The sequence below is a fragment of the Sinohyriopsis cumingii genome, chromosome 1, assembly GCF_028554795.1.
Source record: "Sinohyriopsis cumingii isolate HCF-2022 chromosome 1, ASM2855479v2, whole genome shotgun sequence".
Lineage (NCBI taxonomy): Eukaryota > Metazoa > Mollusca > Bivalvia > Unionida > Unionidae > Sinohyriopsis > Sinohyriopsis cumingii.
The window spans coordinates 174,588,870-174,612,039 of NC_142961.1; the positions used below are offsets into that span (position 1 = coordinate 174,588,870).

The 23,170-nt window shown below is 34.5% G+C and overlaps 1 long non-coding RNA gene across 1 annotated transcript; it reads right to left on the reverse strand.

Moving 5' to 3' along the window:
- Positions 1-1,859: 1,859 nt before the first annotated feature.
- LOC149808412 (uncharacterized) lies at positions 1,860-21,289 on the reverse strand. Its single transcript, XR_016419813.1, has 2 exons — positions 21,216-21,289; positions 1,860-3,814 (listed from the first exon to the last, which is right to left on the reverse strand). It is a non-coding gene; the product is annotated as an uncharacterized LOC149808412 (long non-coding RNA).
- Between the last annotated feature and the right edge of the window lie 1,881 nt (positions 21,290-23,170).

The following is a 23,170-nucleotide window of genomic DNA, read 5'->3' on the forward strand; positions in this document are numbered from 1 at the left end:
TCCATTTACTTAAAGGAGGCATATATAACCATTCCATTCCTATGCATGCTTTTCATTGATATTACATAAGATTATGTTGGGATAATAAACAGTTTATGAATTCATGTGCCTTCCAAACTGGTTGTCCTCTGCTCTTCATGTATTCACATGGTTACTAAAGCCAATTTTTGCACACTGGAGTGAAGTTGACCTTTCTTATGTAATGTACATTGATGAGTAGGCCATTGCAATATAGTGTATATTGATGAGTTTCAGTTGGCCATTGTAATGTAGTGTATATTGATGAGTTTCAGGTGGCCATTGTAATGTAGTGTATATTGATGAGTTTCAGTTGGCCATTATAATGTAATGTATATTGATGAGTTTCAGGTGGCCATTGTAATGTAATGTATATTGATGAGTTTCAGTTGGCCATTGTAATGTAATGTATATTGATGAGTTTCAGGTGGCCATTGTAATGTAGTGTATATTGATGAGTTTCAGTTGGCCATTATAATGTAATGTATATTGATGAGTTTCAGGTGGCCATTGTAATGTAGTGTATATTGATGAGTTTCAGGTGGCCATTGTAATGTAGTGTATATTGATGAGTTTCAGTTGGCCATGTTAATGTAATGTATATTGATGAGTTTCAGTTGGCCATTGTAATGTAATGTATATTGATGAGTTTCAGTTGGCCATGTTAATGTAATGTATACTGATGAGTTTCAGTTGGCCATTGTAATGTAATGTATATTGATGAGTTTCAGTAGGCCATTGTAATGTTGTGTACAATGATGAATTTCCTTCAGGCAGAAACATTCGTTAACTGTGTAAATGATGTGGAAGACTGCAGTTTGATGCATAACTTGGTACTCATTAAACAAAGTGATTGTGTTTGGGAGCTGCATTGTTAAAGTCTGTTTACATGACTGTATGCCTTACACAAGAAAAGGCTGATAGCTTGGTATCTGACTGCTAGCCAACTTTCTTTCCACATTCAGGATTTCACTTGATTGATTGGAAATATGGTTGCCAGTGAACCTGGAGTGACATACTTATTCTTACCCCACTGCTAAAAGTTTCCCTGGGGAAAGGATCAGCTAGCTGATTCTTTCTGTGGGGAAACAATTGGCTAGCTGATTGTTTCCCCCTCTAGTGTTTTCTTTCCCACTTCCTACAACTATTTAGTTTCCTCCCACTCCCACCTCCACATGCAATTAGTTTCTTTCCAGTAATGGACTCTTTGGTAACAAGCTTAATGCCCATGTGTGAAATATATATGTAATGGGTCACTTAACATGTGGGGTGGTGGTGATGTGATTTGGATTTTTAACATAGCTTTAACAATTTTTCAGTCATATCGCTATGATGTCTGCAATGTGGCAGTTTATAGTGATGTCTAGCACTGGGGCATCATGCCGCAGACATGTAGCATGATGTCCAACCCAGTCACATTATCCTGACACCAGACCAACCAAACCTAACACTAACCTCTTAATGCTGAGCACCAAGCAAGGCAGTTGTTAGTACCATTTTTGTAAGCCTTTGGTATGACTCAGCTGGGGATCAAACCCATGACCTCCCACATCCGTGGCAAATGCTCTAACCACTAGGCCGCTGGAGCGGTCCATGGGGGGGGGGACAGAATCAGCTACATAATTTTTTTTTTATTAATGGGCTCACTGTAATACACTTAAGGCCTACAAGTGAAATATCATACATGTAATGGGTCATTTAACGTTTGGTTGGGGTGGGGAAGACTCTGCTAGCTTATTCATTCCCCACTACAACCAACTGGTTTCTTTCATTAATGGACTCTTTCCTAAACTGCATAAGGCCCACATGTGAAATATAATACATATAATGGTTCACTTAACAAAATTTCACATAGTTTTTATTTCAAACAAGCCAAACATTACTGCCGATTACAATTTCAGACTAACAACCTTTCAAAAATCACTTACAGCACACAAGGTACAAGTTTTAAATAATGTTTATGCTTCCACTTAGCAACCTAATACTACATTAAAATGGTCATTTGCAAGGTTTTGTAAATAAATTCCAGACAAGTGAAAGTGTCCAAGGAAAGGATGGTGGGTACCTTAACCAATAATATTAACTCCTTTGGAATTTGATCCACCAGCACTATACAGATAAATGTCTGTGGATAACAATGATGCTGCACTCATAATCTCAGCTTCAGTTGCCCACACAATAATTGACTCCATGTTACTGTACTGTAAATATTTATTTACATTGTTGTTGAAGTAGTTTCTAAGCTTTTAGCAACCTTTGTGGAATGCATATGCCTGACAATACTAATATGGCAATAGTTGTAGCTCTCTTCACTTCCTGAAATTGCAAAGCTTACAGCTCTAAATTTACAATTGCCACCACCTTGTGCAATTTGCAATTTTGTTGAGGTTGAGGATGTCTTGTGTAAATTATACTTTGGTTGCTTCATAAAGGTGATTTGCATTTCTCTGCAGCAGTCTTTGTGTTCTTTTTCAATTTTACAATTTATAGGTGGATGGAAGATGGATTTTTTCTGATATTATGAATGTTTTTGTTTTCCTTGTGTACCTGGGGTCTCTTTGGTAGTCTTGTTGTCAATCTTTTTAATTGTTTAATCGTTTTGTCTTTTAAGAACTTCAGGTGGATTACCATTACTTCTATTACTTATTGTTGGAGGAGTTGAATTCTGATGTTGTTTTTTGGCATGTCTTTTCAGTAGTTCTTTCAATATTTTCTTGGCATTGGTGGCATCTTTGGTGGAATCTTTGGTGGTGCTGGCTTCTTGCCATAGCTGATCTCCTTGTATAAAGTTTCACATGGCTACAATGATAGATGTTCAATTGCAGTTTGCCACTAGGTTCATTCTGCATTCTTACCATGTCCTTTGTTACAGAACATCTTTTGCTATGTAAGGGTCCACCCATCATGGTGCCAGTTTGCAACCAAATCTTCTTATTTTATTGGCATTCTTCATAAGAACAAGAGCTCCCTTTTGAAAGGTTTTAAAGAATTTATTTCTTTTTTCGAAATTTGGCTTCTGGCAGATCTGTGCATTTTTAATGTTTTCTGTTACACTTTGAGCTAGAAACTCCTGTGTTTGTTAATGTTTGTCAATTCATCATGAGAGAACTTATTGCAATCTCTGCTTTGGCAAGGTGTGAAAATAATACAAGTCTTCCTCCCATACATAATCTCAAAAGGTGTGACATTGGTAGATGCTTGCACACTTGTCCTGTATGCAAACAGTGTACTGGGCAGCCAGATGTCCCAATTTTTGTTGTTTGGTCATTGGTTGATATTTCTTTCAGGGTCCTTTTGTCACATTCTTTCTGCCCATAGGTTTTTCAATGGTATGCTGAGGAAATCGTATGGTCTGTATCTAACTCACTTGTTAGGTTATCAATAAGCTTATTTGTGAACTCTTTTCCCTGATCAATTATGAGTGAGTCCATAGGACCAAGGCAACATATGATATTAAGTTGAAATTTTGTTACTTCATAAGCACTTTTGTTTAGGATACCTTCAGTCTCAGACCACTTGGAAAAATGGTATGAGGCCGCAACAATATATTTGTTCCTGTTATCTGTCATTGGAAGAGGACCAATAATACTGGTTCCAACTAAACTCCACACTTTTGATGGCACTGGTATAGGATTCAGAGGAGGTACTGCTTGCATTAGCCCTAGATTCACTCTACTAAATTTATTGCAGTCATTGACATATTTTGTTGCATCTTGTTTCATCCCCTGTCAGTAATACCCTTCCTGGCATTTCTCATATGTGTTGCCATGGCCTTGATGTCTTCCAGTGTATTTACCTATGAAAAGGAGAATATAACAATTCAATTTTAGAACATAAATACAAGAAAAGAATGTTTACAATTTATAATTATGTGCTCTGTGTACTGCAGAGAGAAAGAGGGGAGTATATATGAGAGCACTAGAGAGACAATGAAAATGGAGAGAGAGAGAGAATGAGAAAGAGAGCAGGTTAAAGGAAAAGTTCGAGGGAAACAGAAATAAAAGAAGAGAAAGAGAGGGAGAGGGGAAGAAGACAGAGAAAAATAGTGGAAGAGATAAAAAGAAGACAGAAAGACAGACAAGAAGAGAGATGAAGAGAGGAAGACAGAGAGGACAGAAAGAGGAAGACAGGTGAAAGGAGTGATATAGGAAGAGAGAGAGGATGAAAGAGAAGAAGACAGATATGAAGATAGATGAAGAAAGAGAGGAGACAGAGGAAGTAAAGATGAAAGAGAGAAAGGCATAGGGGATGAGAGAGGGGGAAGAGAGAGAATAAAAGAGAGAGGAAGACTAACTTCTTAATGCTGAGTGCCAAGCGAAGCAACTGCTTTCACCATTTTTATCAATCTTTGGTATGAATAAGCTGGGGTTGGAACCTCCCACAAGGCAAAAACAGAAAGACAAAAATAGGAAGAGAGAGAGGAAGACAGAAATCTGAAGAGAGAAAGACAAAGAGGAAGACAGAGCAGAGACAAAGATGAAGAGAGAGAGAAAAATACAGATACAGAGAGGAAGACAGTGGGAAGAGAGAGAATGAAGAGAGAGACAGGAAGACAGAGATTGACAGAGTAAGAGAGGGATAAAGGAAGAGAGAGTGGAAGAGAGTGGTAGAGATGAGTGGGTTTGAAGGCAATCAATGCCTTTAAATACAATTATATTCAAGCATACACTATATTAAGCAAGAATCCCTTTACATTTAATTACAGACTGGGTCAATTAATTATGTACTATATAGTTCTTCTAATTAAATCTAACCACTCCCTGAATTAATGATGGCCAATTGATCTTGCTAGAGTATGACATATCAATATAACAATTAGCTTGACAAGATGTATTACATTGCTTTTTGCTTCCAGGGTGGCAGACACAAGCTCTTTCAATTTTATCTGAATAATATATCATATCTCTGATATTTTATGCTCAAATTAGAGACTGTCAAGAGAGTTATAATAATGAACCTAAATTGATTGCTGTGCATTTATGACCAAAACCAGATCTATCCATGTTGCTAATTTGTACATTTTGTTTTGGAATTCTTTGCTATCCTCTTTCATAATGGATAAGGTTATGGTGCTAGCAATACAACCATATCTGCTAGTATCACAGTTCTACTTTTATCAAATGGTTCAAATCATTTGCAACACTTACTGATTAAATGTTTATGGGATGAGTGTTTAGCAATAGAAGTAATTTACCCAAGTATATAGTCGCATAGAATGTTGATACTGTGTTGAATACTTAGAATTGCCCTCCCTTGAAATTTTCCATGATACAAATTGGTTTTGTTTCTAGCATTGCTTTCTGGCCAAAATGACAAACTGTTCATTTCTTAGATCTCAGACATTTAGATGTAAATAATAGATGATCTCAGGCAATCCTGTACAGGAAATTATTTGGGTAATATTCACATGGCAGCTTATGCACAATACATTTGTAAAGTCACTCATGTAGATATTTTGATTTATTTAGAATAATGAAACCAAACTGTTTGTTAGTTTCCAGGCCCATTTTCAGGTGTGAGCAGGGACACTAATTCAAGGTCGCAAAAATCCACCTTGCAAACCGCTTGGATCAATACCAAGATTCTACATTACATGGTACAAAATGACATTTACTAGTGATGCTTTATCAGACAAGGTACCTGTGGCTTCAACATTAAAAACAGCTGGTTGGAGCAAAGACTCTGCGTTCCTGAAATATTATGATAAACTTATCACATTTCACTTGACATTTGGTGAAAAACTCTTTGAATGAGCTCCAACCTAATGATTTTAAATTTAGTATATGCATTTGGCTGTTCAGTTGAATTTGCATATAAAATTCTCACAATTTACAATGTGTAGTGATTTGCCATTTTTACCTACTATACTTCTGTCACAGGATACACTCTAAACATCTAATGGGGTCCCTTAGGGTATGAAAGGTTCAGTGAAATTAAATGATGCTTACCAAGTTGAAGTTTGATGATAATTTAATTGAAACTGTATTATCCTTATGGTTCTATGAAATTATCATCAAACTTAGTAAGTATCATTTAATTTTCCATTTTAGTGACCCAAAGTTGTCATTGATTGGCATATGGAGTTTGTCAGGCTGTAGCCAAGATCAGGCATGAATAGGTTAATGGGTAAGTTGACAGACAAGGCTGTACTGTAATAAAACAATCTTAAAATATGTGAAATAAAAAAATAATTGATAAAAAAACACTTTTGCATGCAAGTTTCATCATTTCTCATCATAAAATCTCTCTCAAAAGAATACAGCTGAATAACAGAATACCTGATGAAGTACTAACACGTAACTGCAGTTATAATGGTTTTGTTTTCCCATAATCTCGTAAATATTAGCCAAACAAGAAGACACTGTGAGGGCAACTATGCTGTGTTTATAATTGCCACAACTACTTTTAAAAAGTGCTGTCTCATAAGTTTGTATTCATAATTTGTCAGTTTTCTGGCAGAAGGTCAGGATATGTATACTATTATCACCATTGGTCATGCCCACATTTTTCCAAATATTTATTTAAATTAATTTATCTTCCCAGATTCCATACAGATTTTAATTCACTTCATTTATCATATGTTCAGTTTACCAAGTGGATTCTACTGTCTGGAATCATGACTCTAATGTACACTTACAATTTGTGATTGATTCTGTATCCAGTAGATATGTCTCATGCCTTTTTGATACAAAAGTTAGGATGACTGATCTCACAAGAATTTTTGCCACAATACTGCAGTGTAAGGTTACTGTGAATTTGTCAATTGTTTAACCATGGACTGATGATACTTTCCTCTACTGTATGTCTGTCTGTATCACTCTCTCTCTCTCTCTCTCTCTCTCTCTCTATTTATATATATATATATATATATATATATATATATATATATATATATATATATATATATATATATATATATATATATATATATATATATATATATATATGCATGCATGATGAAGCTGATGTACTTTCTATATTCTACAATAAAAAGCATATGAATACAAATCTAGAATTAAAAGCACTGTAATATGCATCAGTATCCAGACTGATTCTTTTGTAACTTTAATTTTAACTATATAGCAATTAATATGCTGATGTGCTGCTAACAACAGACTAAATAGCACCATACTGGAGATAATCTTCAGGTACTCTAGGGCAGGGGTCTCAAACTCAAACCACCCTGAGGGCCGCATGAGGGTATTTTTGATGGTCCAACGGCTGTACCACCTGTGTTATCTCTTATGACACTTTTTGATGCTAATCATTTTGCAGGCCACATGCTGCCCATGGGTTGCATGTTTGAGACCCTGTTCTAGGGTATACATACAAAATAACAAGTGTCTAGGGTATATATCCACCTTGTCTATAAAGTGCTATATAAATCGTATGATAAATAATACAACAATAAAATCATTCCATTTTTCAATCTACTTATGGCTGGTCTGTAGGTAGAAAATCCCATTTCAATGTGATAGTTTGATTGCTTTTGTGATAGTTTGATTGCCTTTAGGAATAATTCAGCATGCTTGCTTTTCTTCCAAAATAGGTACATGATACTGTTTGGCATAAACTACAATCATGTTCATAATGGATTTTCTCCACACAGCAATAAAATTCAGCTCTATAAAATTTGCACTATTTCAAAGATATGATGTGTCCACTAACTTCTTTACTACTTACAGGCTATGTTGAGAATGTTTAATTATAAATCTTTCACAATAAAGGAAAATTGTTGTTTATATGTCTTTCCATACAATCAAATGTTTATCTATTTTTTTCTTCCATGTGGCATCAACCTTCTGTCATCTGATATGAGTAATGTTTTTTTTCTCTTCTTCTTCTTAAACAGACTGTTAACAGTGTTGCAGCCAACACTAAATGCATGGGATGAGTTGTTCTAGCTAGAATGTGTGTAGCCAACATTTATTCGATTTCATGTTTAGCATGTGATCAGGTTTGGTCATTATGTAAAAATAGTAAATATTTGTGACCAAGACTTGTATGGATGATATTACTAGGTGATCAAATCAAACAGTATTTTGTTGCTGCAAAAATAGTTGACTCAGGCACTTGGAAATGTTCCATCAGATGTTTTAGACCTGGCAGAATGTCTGCACAGTAATTATAGTACTCCCTGGTGTCTTCATAGAAATTACAGTTCTCCATGTCTTTATAACAATTACAGTACTCCTTCATGTCTTTATAGTAATTACAGTTCTCCATGTCTTGTTAGTAATTACAGTACTCCTTCATGTCTTTATAGTAATTTCAGTACTCTATGTCTTTATAGCAATTATAGCACTCCATGTCTTTACAGCATTTACAGTACTACTTTGTGTCTTTATAGTAATGACTATACTCCCTCATGTCATTATAGTAATTACATTACTCCTTTGTGTCTTTTTAGTAATTACAGTACTTGATGACTTTATAGCATTTACAGTACTCCTTCATGTCTTTTAAGTAATTACAGTACTCCTTCATATCTTTGAAGTAACTACAGTACTCAATCACAATATTACTATTAATGTAAACCATAAAAGTCAACTGCCTTATAGGTGATGGCACTTTATCCTGAGGTATTTTATATGCAATATTACTGTTAAATAATGAAATGGAATCCATTACTATATCCACTTTATGCAAGGGACTACCTTATACTGAGGTATTTTATATGCAATAAAACTGCTTCAAATGTGGGAGGTCACAGGTTTGAGCCTCGGTCAAATCATACCAAAGACATAAAAATGGTACTAGCAGCTGCCTTGCTTGGTGCTCAGCATTAAGAGGTTAGTGTTAGGACTGGTCGGCCTGGTGTCAGGATAATGTGACTGGGTGGGACATGATGCTAGATGTCTGTGGCATGATGCGTCATTGCTAGACATCACTATAAACTGTCACACTACAGACATAGTGATCCGACTAAAACTATGTTAAAAGTCCCAAAACACACACATGCATTATCTGTACCTTATTTAAAAATCTAAGAAAATGACCAATGTTATGGGTCAAACGTTTGCTTCCAGAACAATCTAAATTTCTTTAAAAAATAGACCTTGAACTCAGACATCAATAAAAATCCTATTTATAACTTACGAACAAGACAAAAACAGGTCCACACCTAGACTCTATATCCTCAGTCATGGATAAAGGTCAAGCATGCAAAATAAATTGATTATACATAAGAACACACTTTTCCAATTATTTATCTGTCCTTCATAGGCTTTGCAGAAGTTTTAGTTGATGCTTTAATTAGGGGTAATAGTTCTATTGTTTATTTTCATGAGGAATAGAGATGGTTGGTTGGTTTAAATGCACAAATAATCTTAACACATAATGACCATATCCTAACAAGGAATGGAGATGGTTGGTTGGTTTAAAAGCACTAATAATTTTAACACATATGTACCATATCCTACCAAGGAATAGAGATGGTTGGGATAATTTAACACATATTGACCATTACCTACCAATGACTAGAGATGGTTGGTATAATTTTAACACATATTGACCATTACCTACCAAGCAAATGGGTGTTACATTAAAGTTCTTTCACAAGGACACATGTAGGCAGTCAGCCTGGGCTGGAGTATCTAACCCTTGGATTATTAGATGACCTTTTGATCTACCATGGAGTTGAGGAGACATTATAGCCATTCTTATTTTAATATCAGTCTTTGTGGAATCACTTTTAGTTGCGTTCTAATATAATTTGTGAGGAATTATTAATTGAAATTATTCATTGGAAATGCAAAGTGCTCATTGATATTTTGGACTAAAACACTATTTTGGGATTATTGTGAATTCATTCAAAGACATTCTGGATTATATCACTCTGATAAATCAAAACTATGGCTATATCAGCATATTCAAGACTATTGGTACATCAGCATATTCAAGACTATTGGTACATCAGCACATTTCAGATTTGTTTGGAACACTCTATACTTTTGGACATGTGATTGAACTTTTAGGATTATTTGTGATTTAATTAAAAAATGCTGTAAGTTTCATTTAAATTTTCACTTTATATTCTAAGGAAATAAATTATTTTGTTGAATTTTACAAAACTTGATGGTTTTGCTTTTTCATTTACTCAGCGACCATAAGTCATAACAGTGTCTAATTTTGTCCATTCATGAATGTTAGCCTTTGGGAGCAAATTATTTTTGTAAAATTGAGTCTTCAAGATAATAGAGATGTCACATTGCATCAGACCTCGAAGCCATACAAATCAATGTTATCTTTTTTGTTCAAAGATCATATTCATCACCGTATACAAAATCAAAGACAATATGACCTTGATCATGTTGACCTTCAAATCAACATCACCTCTCTTTCCTGTATACAGCATGTGCATAACATCAAGTTTTGTATGTTTTTGTCATATGCAATGTCCCTGCTGACTAGAAAGTGTCATCTAACAGGCATTAGACAGGAAAGCACCGGCTAGGTAAAAGATTTTTGCATGATTTTCAATAGGAACAAACACAGGAACAAAGATACTGAGTTGTAACAAACTAAATAGTAATTATTTTTCCTTTATTTCCAACTAGAGAGATTGATAAAACAGAATGTAGGTCTATTCAAAATAAATAATAAATAAATTGTTTGTAATGTTCCCATAATAAACCCATTCCCTGTCTTATACCAAATATGAGTAAATATTTATTTTAAAATAAAAATTGCTCTGATAAGAACCCCCTCCAATCCTTTAAAAAATTTACAATGCATGCCCCATGCCCCCTTCATCTTTATACTTACAGTATTTGGGAGAAATACTGTACAGAAGTCTATTCAAGTATGCTTTTATTCCCAATGTGGGTCAATCCTTGTTTTACTCAAGTTCAGCTGATTTCCCAGTAACAATGGGAATATGCACAAGCAGTTTTAATCCTACCTATAATTAAAGATACTGGTAGGTACTGTGTATATACTTACAAGTCAGATCCAAAAGCAAAATACATAGAACCAGATCTGCCATTGCATAATGTGCCAGCAGATCCAGGTCTGTGCAGTTTGTTAAGCGTACCCAGTAGAACAAACAACATAGACCATGACCTGCTGCTGGTATATTGTGTAATGGTTCTATGTTGTTTTGCAGTTGGACTTGGCTTATAAGTGAGTATATATGGTATTTATGATTAGAGCTCTCATTACATGCTCATGCAATTGTTGATTAATTTGAAGGCTTTTGTTGATAAATAGCATGACTAATGCAGGTGTGCTTGCATACCATAGTGCATGGAAATAATTAAAACATGACCTATACATTATTTTGCAGGTGTTTCATTAGATTCAGTATTAACTGATCAATAACTTTGAAATTAGCTAATTTCATTTGCGAACTAAATAAAAGTTTCCATGATACTGATGTACTGTCAAACAAACAATAGTGAAGAGATGGAAGTAGGATAAAGTTCACAAATGACACTGATTCTAATTTATGAGCTTCTTATTAACTGAAGCTGGTAATTAATCAATATTACAGTATATATATATATAATACTATCATTCAGGTTAGAGAATGTTTAATTCATACTCTACAGAGCTACAGAGATTTGAACCCAGGTCCGCAGGTAAATGGTTATCATGCGAGCATGTCTGCTACACACAAGTGCATATAACACTGATTAAGTAGCATCATTTTTTGGTGATGTGTGTTTGGTCATGAAGGAATATGGGCTGGTGTGTGTAGCAAGGCGATGGGTACATTTTACCCACAGACCTGGGTTCGAATCTCCGTAAAGTGCAAATGCTCTAACCTGTATAATAGTAAATTAAAATCATTTATGGTCTTATCAATATATAAATCTGCGTCAAACTTGGTTGAAATCTGACAATCTGTCAAATTTAGTTGAAATCTGACAATCCATGGTAAAATAATGCTCGTCCATAATACCTATAAAAGATGTCATGGAACGTTAGAAATCAAACTCTGTCTAGGTCTCATCAATATGAAGATAATGCTAAATTTGGTTGAAATCCAAAAGTCCTTAATAATGTTATTCTGATGAACAAAATTTAAGTGGACGGTAAATCAGGACCCATAACTCTACTAAATGATATTATACATCACTGGAAATTCAACTCATGTAAGGTTTCGTTAATATCAAACTGTATGCCAAATATGGTTTGAAATCCAACAACCCTTGATAAAGAAATCCTGTAAAAACCAATATCAGAAAGATGGACAGCTGGGGATACAACATGTACACATTCTGTTACGGAACACTGGTAATCAAACTCATTCAAGATTTTATCTCAGTATTGCAGCATTATTGTATTTGGTTAATATCCAACAATTCTAACAAAGTTATATTACAAAATCAAAGTGAAAAGCATAGGCAATCAAGGGCAATCACTCCTGCAATAATGTGTCATAATGCTAGAAATTAAGGATGAATCAACATAAAGCTGCATGCCAAATCTGGATGACATCAAAACAATTCTTAGCAAAGCAATGTTGTGGAAACAAATGTTAGGAGGATGGACAATCAGAGGACACAACTACTGTATGTGATATCACTGAATGCTGCATATCAAACTCGCTTAAGATCTTAGAAATAGAAAGAACCATTGCAATTGTTTTTTAAATGCAACAAATCTTAGCAAACTTATTTTGTGGAAAACAATGTTATGTAGTTAGGTAATCAAGGGCTGTAACTCCTGCAAATTAGAAATGATGTATATCTTGCAGAAACCAAATTTTTTGGATGGAATGGATGGACAGCTAGCTGGGCAGACATGATTGACTTTGGTTTCTGAGTGGGGCCCTAGCAAATTAAACCTTAAGCATGTTCACTTTACTTGACCAAAGTTGTAAATGGGCAACATTTGCCACATTTCAACAAAAACTAATTATAGACCTTTCTGATGTGTCAATAAACATTGCTTAGGAACCAGTCACAGTAGCTCAGCTGGTAGAGTCAGATTCAGTATCTACCCATTCCAGCTTGAGTCTTCTGCCCTGCTGTGCCCTTGGGAAAGGCAATTAAATCCCATTTTTTAGCATGATATAGCCAATAATGTGTTAAAAGTGCCAGTAAACCCTAGTTTAATAATTAATAATGTTACAGTTTGTGGGTCATCATGTGAGTATTGTCCCACATTCTGGACTAATATACAGGAAGTATATAGTAATTTCAAGTGGAAATATATGAGAAACCACTCACAAAAAATTTGAACATCTTTTTAACAAGTGTGTAAAATGAAAATGTTTCTATCTAAATGAGCATGGGTCAGGATTAGACCAAATTCTGAAAGGGTCAGTGAGCAATAGGTGCTTTGAAAGGGCACAGCTTGCTAAAATTTTGTATAGAGGGTCTTAAATAGAGGAGATTCATGGTTACAAAAGGGGTGCAACCAATAATTGGGAGTAATTCTTTCACAAAAAAAGGATGTAAAATGCTGGCAATCAAATTCATGCAAGAGTTCAATAATATAATGCTGACAATTTATTTTTATAAATCTATTGCTGCAAATGAATTAAACCACAGCTTGGGATAAAAGGTCACAATTTCACCAATATTAAAGAATTAAATCTCAGCTTGGGATAAAAGTTCACAATTCCACCAATATTAAGGAATTAACCCCATCTTGGTAAAAAAAAACACATCATAACTCCACCGATATTATGATATAAGAAACTGCAAGTAAAACTCATCTGAGGTATGAGGGCCTCAGGGTAGATTAGTTTTTAGCTAATTGTGTTACCGTCTTTAAATAAGGTCATTATTGTTATTATTATTATTATTATTATTATTATCATTATTGTTATTATACAAAATTTAGAAGAAATCAACAAATCCATGTCAAAATTATGTTACAGAAACCAAAGTTTAGAGGATGGATAGTCAGGAGCCATAAATCCTCTCAATGATGCAGTCAAAAATGAAACTCAAACTTATTCACGGTCTCCTTCCAAAATAACACCTGAATGTTAGATTTAGTTTAAATCCTAACTCAAAACAAAAGCATACTTCAGATATCAACATTACAACAATCAGGAGCAATAAGTCCTCTAAATGAGAATGTGTAATGCTGGAAATCACACCCATTCAAGGTTTCATCAGTATAATATACATGTATGTATATGGTTTAATGACACATCAGCACAATATTGACTATAAAGTGACAGTTAAAGGTTAAGTTCTAAACACTGGTTGCTATCAAAAATTCAATAAATTTCTCTACATTTCACACCAGGTATGTTTTACAAAGTTTATGTTCAACCTTTATTTGATTTGTTTAACATTAGATGAGGATTCTGCTGCCAAATCTACCTAATAAAGCCATACCAACTTCAGTAACAAGTTTTCAGGATTATTCTTTGTGAAAATTATACAGATGTCAATCACACAATGGATCAACCAAGAATACTCACAATTAAGGAAAGAATATTTTTGAGAAAATATAAACATATGTGCAAGATTTCAAGTCAAGAAGGACCTTAATATTGCCAGCATATTGTCAAGCCACAAGTTGATCCATATTCACCCTTATTAGCATCTGTTTCAACTAAAAATGTCCAAATTCCAAAACCTCAAATAGAAATAAGAAAGGATTTGCATATTCTGGGCCTCTGATATAGACCAATCTGTGACAGAAGCGTTATCATGGATCTATTCATCACAGTACAAATATGGATTCATCACAGTACAAATATGGATTTATCACAGTACAAATATGGATTCATCACAGTACAAATATATGGATTCATCACTGTAGAAAAAAAATTCATCACAGTATAAAAATGGATTCATCACAGTACAAATATGGATTCATCACAGTACAAATATATGGATTCATCACTGTAGAAAAAACAAAATTCATCACAGTACAAAAATGGATTCATCACAGTAAAAAAATGGATTTGTCACAATATAAAAATGACTACATGATGCATCAGTATGACTAATAACTGTATTCCTTCATATTTTCTTTTCCTTTCTTCAAGCTTGTATTAATGAGACAATATCTATTGTCAAAACTTGTATATAATAGAGGTCTCAATGGGAGATAAAAAATTTTCAACAAAATGGCTACCCTTGAAAATAAAGGCACTGTTATTATTATTATTATTATTATTATTATTATTATTATTATTATTATTATTATTATTATTATTATTATTATTATTATTATTTTTAACAAAATTTGCAAACAAAAACCATTTCAAATAAAACTAAACATAGTCCTTCAGTAAAAATATAAAGGTAAAGATGTTCAAATTCTGCATATAAAATAAAAGAGAAAGGTAAACAATAACCATATGCAAAAATATTAGGTCCAGATGAACTATATAGACCACATTCCTTTAAAATGTCTAAGAATTTTAGGTCCAGATAAACTATACAGACCACATTCCTTTAAAATGTCTAAGAATTTTAGGTCCAGTATACAGACCACATTCCTTTAAAATGTCTAAAAATATTAGGTCCAGATTAACTATACAGACCACATTCCTTTAAAATGTCTAAGAATATTAGGTCCAAATGAACTATATAGACCACATTCCTTTAAAATGTCTAAAAATATTAGGTCCAGATGAACTATATAGACCACATTCCTTTAAAATGTCTAAAAATATTAGGTCCAGATGAACTGTATAGACCACATTCCTTTAAAATGTCTAAAAATATTAGGTCCAGATGAACTGTATAGACCACATTCCTTTAAAATGTCTAAAAATATTAGGTCCAGATGAACTATATAGACCACATTCCTTTAAAATGTCTAAAAATATTAGGTCCAGATGAACTGTATAGACCACATTCCTTTAAAATGTCTAAAAATATTAGGTCCAGATGAACTATATAGACCAGATTCCTTTAAAATGTCTAAAAATATTAGGTCCAGATGAATTATATAGACCAGATTCCTTTAAAATGTCTAAGAATATTAGGTCCAGATGAACTATATAGACCACATTCCTTTAAAATGTCTAAAAATATTAGGTCCAGATGAACTATACAGACCACATTCCTTTAAAATGTCTAAGAATATTAGGTCCAGATGAACTATATAGACCACATTCCTTTAAAATGTCTAAGAATATTAGGTCCAGATGAACTATATAGACCACATTCCTTTAAAATGTCTAAGAATTTCACTTGGGGTACATCATCATAAAACATCTTGACTGAGTTCACATCCAAAATTGGGCCTAAAGATACATGTATCACATATGGAATTTGATGGATACATGTATTTTGGTAGTATAACAAAGACATCATATATGGAATTTGATGGATACATGAATTTTGGTATTATACCAAAGACATCATATATGGAATTGGATGGATACATGTATTTTGGTAGTATACCAAAGACATCATATATGGAATTGGATGGATAAATATATTTCAGTAGTATACCAAAGACATCATATATGGAATTTGATGGATACATGTATTTTGGTATTATACCAAGGACATCATATATGGAATTGGATGGATACATGTATTTTGGTATTATACCAAAGACATCCTATATGGAATTTGATGGATACATGTAGTTTGGTATTATACAAAAGACATCCTATATGGAATTTGATGGATACATGTATTTCAGTAGTATGCCAAAGACATCATATATGGAATTTGATGGATACATGTAGTTTGGTAGTATACCAAAGACATCATATATAGAATTTGATGGATACATGTAGTTTGGTAGTATACCAAAGACATCATATATGGAATTGGATGGATACATGTATTTCAGTAACATATCAAAGACATCATATATAGAATTTGATGGATACATGTATTTTGGTAGTATACCAAAGACATCATATATGGAATTGGATGGATACATGTATTTCAGTAGCATATCAAAGACATCCTATATGGAATTGGATGGATACATGTATTTCAGTAGCATATCAAAGACATCATATATAGAATTTGATGGATACATGTATTATGGTAGTATACCAAAGATATCATATATGGAATTTGATGGATACATGTAGTTTGGTAGTATACCAAAGACATCATATATGGAATTTGATGGATACATGTAGTTTGGTAGTATACCAAAGACATCATATATGGAATTTGATGGATACATGTATTTTGGTAGTATACCAAAGACATCATATATGGAATTAGATTGATACATGTATTTTGGTAGTATACCAAAGACATCCTATATGGAATTGGACGGATACATGTATTTTGGTATTATACCAAAGATATCATATATGGAATTGGATGGATACATATATTTCAGTAGTATACCAAAGACATCCTATATGGAATTTGATGGATACATGTATTTTGGTATTATACCAAGGACATCCTATATGGAATTGGATGGATACATGTATTTTGGTATTATACCAAAGACGTCATATATGGAATTGGATGGATACATGTATTTTGGTAGTATACCAAAGAGTCAGCTTTGTTCACCTGAGATAAAGTGGTGGTTTGTTTGCCTCAACATGAAAGCTTTCTGACAGGGAAATTATAAATATCCCCAGACAAAGACATAGTCCCTGACTGTGAATTGAATCAAGTATCTTCAGGTATGATTTGCAAGCTGATATCGAAAACTGAGCCATAGTCAAATTAGATCTTACTTTAGTCCTGATCCTTACACAACTGAGCCAGTCAAGTTAGACCTTACTCAATTACTGTTCCATATACAACTCAGCCAGTCAAATTAGATCTTCCTTGAGTCATGGTCCATACTTAAGTGAACCATAGTCAAGTCAGATCTTCCTTGAGTCTGATCCATACACAGCTGAAACAGTCAAATTAGATCTTACTTGAGTCATGGGCCATACTTAAGTGAACCATAGTCAAGTTAGATCTTCCTTGAGTCTGATCCATACACAACTGAAACAGTCAAGTTTAGATCTTACTTGACTCCTGATCCATACACAACTGAAACAGTCAAGTTAGATCTTACTTGAGTCTGATCCATACGCAGCTGAAACAGTCAAATTAGATCTTACTTGAGTCATGGGCCATACCCAACTGAAACAGTCAAGTTAGATCTTACTTGAGTATGATCCATACACAATTGAAACAGTCAAGTTAGATCTTACTTGAGTCTGATCCATACACAACTGAAACAGTCAAGTTTAGATCTTACTTGAGTCTGATGCATACACAACTGAAACAGTCAAGTTAGATCTTACTTTAGTATGATCCATACCCAACTGAAACAGTCAAGTTAGATCTTACTTGAGTCTGATCCATACACAACTGAAACAGTCAAGTTAGATCTTACTTGAGTATGATCCATACCCAACTGAAACAGTCAAGTTAGATCTTACTTGAGTCATGGTCCATACTTAAGTGAACCATAGTCAAGTCAGATCTTCCTTGAGTCTGATCCATACACAGCTGAAACAGTCAAATTAGATCTTACTTGAGTCATGGGCCATACTTAAGTGAACCATAGTCAAGTTAGATCTTCCTTGAGTCTGATCCATACACAACTGAAACAGTCAAGTTTAGATCTTACTTGACTCCTGATCCATACACAACTGAAACAGTCAAGTTAGATCTTACTTGAGTCTGATCCATACGCAGCTGAAACAGTCAAATTAGATCTTACTTGAGTCATGGGCCATACCCAACTGAAACAGTCAAGTTAGATCTTACTTGAGTATGATCCATACACAATTGAAACAGTCAAGTTAGATCTTACTTGAGTCTGATCCATACACAACTGAAACAGTCAAGTTTAGATCTTACTTGAGTCTGATGCATACACAACTGAAACAGTCAAGTTAGATCTTACTTTAGTATGATCCATACCCAACTGAAACAGTCAAGTTAGATCTTACTTGAGTCTGATCCATACACAACTGAAACAGTCAAGTTAGATCTTACTTGAGTATGATCCATACCCAACTGAAACAGTCAAGTTAGATCTTACTTGAGTATGATCCATACCCAACTGAAACAGTCAAGTTAGATCTTACTCGAGTCTGATCCATACACAACTGAAACAGTCAAGTTAGATCTTACTTGAGTCTGATCCATACACAACTGAAACAGTCAAATTAGATCTTACTTGAGTCATGGTCCATACTTAAGTGAACCATAGTCAAGTTAGATCTTACTTGAGCCTGATCCATACACAACTGAAACAGTCAAGTTTAGATCTTCCTTGAGTCTGATCCATACCCAACTGAAACAGTCAAGTTAGATCTTACTTGAGTCTGATCCATACACAACTGAAACAGTCAAGTTTAGATCTTACTTGAGTACTGAAACAGTCATTTTTTTAAACAAAGACCATTATAAGCAAAGCAAGATCTGATTCCCAAGTTGTGTTTCCCACAACTTACTATTAAACCCAGGGCATTGACATTTGTCCCTGAGGTATCTATTACACTGGCAGATCTGGGTCTGTGCTTTCTGTTAAGAGTAATCAGTACAACAAGCAACACAGACCTTGATCTTCATGCACATTATGCTATGGCAGATCATGATCTTTGTTGTTTGCAGTTTGACTCAACTTATAAGGGAGTATATATCAGTACACCGCTCCCTCGATAACTCGTGCCCGGATAACTCGCGATCCCGCTTATAACGCGGTGTCTGTCTTGGCTTCCGATTTTTTCCAGAGAAAATGTATTCAAAATATCTTTAAAATATGCTGAACATGAAAAAATTACAATAAGAATTGATAAATTAAACCTTGATGCATTGCTCATTTTATCATCGAAAATGGTGATTAATGCCCGTAAAAATATAATCCATATTTTGAAATTTGCAAGTTCTAAAGAAGAATTAATTTCAGAGATCTCGAAAATGCTTAATTACATGTATTTGGATGCCAATTTTTGATCTGGGACGCAGAAAAACACTGAGGCGGGAGTCCTCCATATGCATGTAATAGGTGCGCGGGAAAATTCAAAGATTTGCCGGTCCTGTTTCAGCCACCTGCTTTGTGGGAAAATGTGTTGATAGTTAACTGTGCTGATATTTACAATGACAGAATTGAGTGACTGAAAGACTCTTTGATATACTGTTGCCATTTTATAAGAGTACATTTAAAAAAAAAAAAACATGTTGCAACAGCTAGGCGGCTAGTTCAAAGGCTTTGACTAGCAGCCGAGTGAGAAAATGTACTGATATTTAGTGATTGAATTCAGAGGCAGAAAGACCCACTTTTAAAATCCTAGCGAGATCTCTGTTTAAAGATATCATATATTATGTAAGTTTTTATGATAAATAGTTGTCAGTATACTGTAAATAAACAGTCTGGTGAAATAGCGATCAATGAAAACTTCTGGTAAATGCTAACAAGTGGCAACAGAGAATGAAATAAACACCAATTAAACGTCTTCCTGTGTGAAAGTCACATTCTAATCCTTTAATTCCGTTTCAGTGTAAACATTATAATTACAACATATTCTGTTCATTGAAAACATGAAAAGAGTCAATCGACCATCACATCGAAACCCGTGAGTACTTCTGTGAGAACCTAATTATATGTACATGCTGGCTTTGTTTTGATCAACAACTTGGGGAAGTGTTTGTTGCATAAAATAAAAAAAATCGATTACAAGAGACCTCAGGTGCTGGATTAAGGGTCTTGGAGCTGCCTTTGATGTAAAGCAAAACAGTAACAGAGACAACGATGATGATAGTGACTTCGAATGTTTCAGTGAAACTGATGTCATTAATGCCGAGGCTGTTTGGGAGAAATTCATAGAGACTCATGGTCCTGAGATGGGCATTTCTCTTGATGATATGGAGGAGTGGATTTGTGCTGACAATGATTGCCCCACAGCCAAATACATGTCACATGAAACTATAATTATTTCTATAGCGAACAAATTTGCAGCAGAAGATGATTCTAACTGGAGTAACACAAGTGTTGAAAGTGATGCAGATGCAGATGTTGCACCCCCCACCCCTCTGCACAGGAAGCAATCAAATATTTTGATATTGCCATAAGGTGGCTGGAGACCCAAAATGTTGACTACGTAAAGCTCATGCAGTTGAGAAATCTGAGGGATTTTGCTCGGCAGCAGAGAAACCAAGGAGTAACACACACAAAAAAAAATAACTGATTTTTTCAAAAAGTGAATTGATATTTGTCAAGCGTGGCACAAACGGCAAGTATTAACTTGTTCTAATTTACGTTGTTTTAAATTTGTGGACCAATTAAATATGTTAGTACTGATTAACCCTTGTTTTGTTTTTTTTCCACTTTACTTCTATTGCATTCAAAGCTATCTATCTATCTATCGTTCGATCGACACTGTTTCTCGAAAACAGTCCATCCTTTGTATATAAAAAAACGTCTAATTTGGATCAAACAATAAAACTAGAATGTATCCAATTCAACATAAAAATTAGTGACGTAGTACACAATGTGTGAAGTGGTACACATGTTAAGTGAACGGAAACCACGTGGAATAATGTTTTCGATGATTGCCTCAATATACTGTAATTTATCCTGAAATTAATGTTGTCCTATGAGGAAATAATAAAGTACACCGTTATGAAGAGATATTTATTAACAGTTAATCTCAGAACGATTATAAAGTGAGTATTCAACAGTATAATCTGCTTACCCCCCCCCTTATTTCTCCGTTATGTCGTCAATCACTTTATTGGTTTTGGGCTTATTTTATAGGTCCTTCGATAACTTGCGCCTCACTTATAGTGTGGTCGATGTTTCTGGACCCCTATGTGCGCGAGTTATCGAGGGAGTGGTGTATTTAGAACACAAACAATTTTAGGGTTAACTTAAGCCCTAAAATTGTGGTCTCCTCCTCGACAACAGGGATAAGAGAAGTGTCAAGGAAGATTTTTGGGTCATTATGAATTCTTGGTTATCAGCAAAGATGTACATGTATAACAAAGAGTTCTAGATTTTGAAAATTTGAACCCATTTTCTTTCTGACCTTTTCTAAATTCTAATTAAGCAAATCTCTAGTAGGCATTCAATAGTGTGCATAAAAATTGGTCACAGACTTTGCCATAATGAGCAATCTGTTTCTAGATTAAGGCATTTCACTATGTTGTTAATTCTGATGTTGAAAATAATGATGAAACTGGATATAAAGATAGGTAGACAGCCCTTTATTCCTACAATAAATACCATATATACTCGCTTATAAGACAAGTCCAACTGCAAACTGCACAGACCCAGATCTGCTGTTGAATAATGCACAAGCAGATCTGGGTGTGTGCAGTTTGTTAGGAGTAATTAGTAGAGCATATAACACAGACCCTGATCTCTTCAATCTTGATGAAGAGTGCACCAAAGTCATGTGAACTTGATCCAATTCCAACATCACTGCTGCTTGAGTGCTTAGATCCAGTATTGCCTTCACTAACTGATGTTATTAATACCTCTCTCTCATCCGTGGAATTCCCATCATTTTTCAAAACTGCCATTGTAAAGCCTCTGCTGAAGAAACCAACACTAGACTATAACGATGCTTAAGAAACCAACACTAGACTATAACGATGCTGAAGAAACCAACACTTGACCATAACGATTTAAAGAACTACCACTCAGTTTCTAATCTCCCATTCATATAAAAAATCTTAGAAAAGGTTGTTCTATCCCAGCTTGTATATCATCTAAATTCAAACAGTCTTTTTAGCAATGTACAATCTGCATATTGCCCTTGCCACAGTACTGAAACTACTCTTCTAAAAGTAGTTAATGACATTCTCTACATTGGATGGCAGAAAGATTACAGTCCTCACCCTCCTTGATTTGTCTGCAGCATTTGACACAATAGACCATGATGTATTACTTCACCATCTCCAGCATGTATTTGGCATTCATGATACAGCCTTACTGTGGTTCAAGTCCTACTTGGTCAACAGGACACAAATTGTATCTGCAAATGGAATACGCCCCAGCCCAGTTGATCTATGTTGTGGTGTTCCACAGGGGTCTGTTCTTGGACCTGTTGTCTTCATTCATTACACTCAGTCGCTCTCAAGTGTCATAGATCATCATCAAGTGTCTCACCAATTGTACGCTGATAACACCCAAATATACAAATCTAGCCACCCAACTGAAGTTGATGCTACCATCCAAGGTGTAGAGAGGTGCATTTCTGAGGTGAAATCATGGATGACATGTAACAAGCTGCAGATGAATGATGATAAAACTGAGGCCATTCTGATCACAACACAAAGACTTT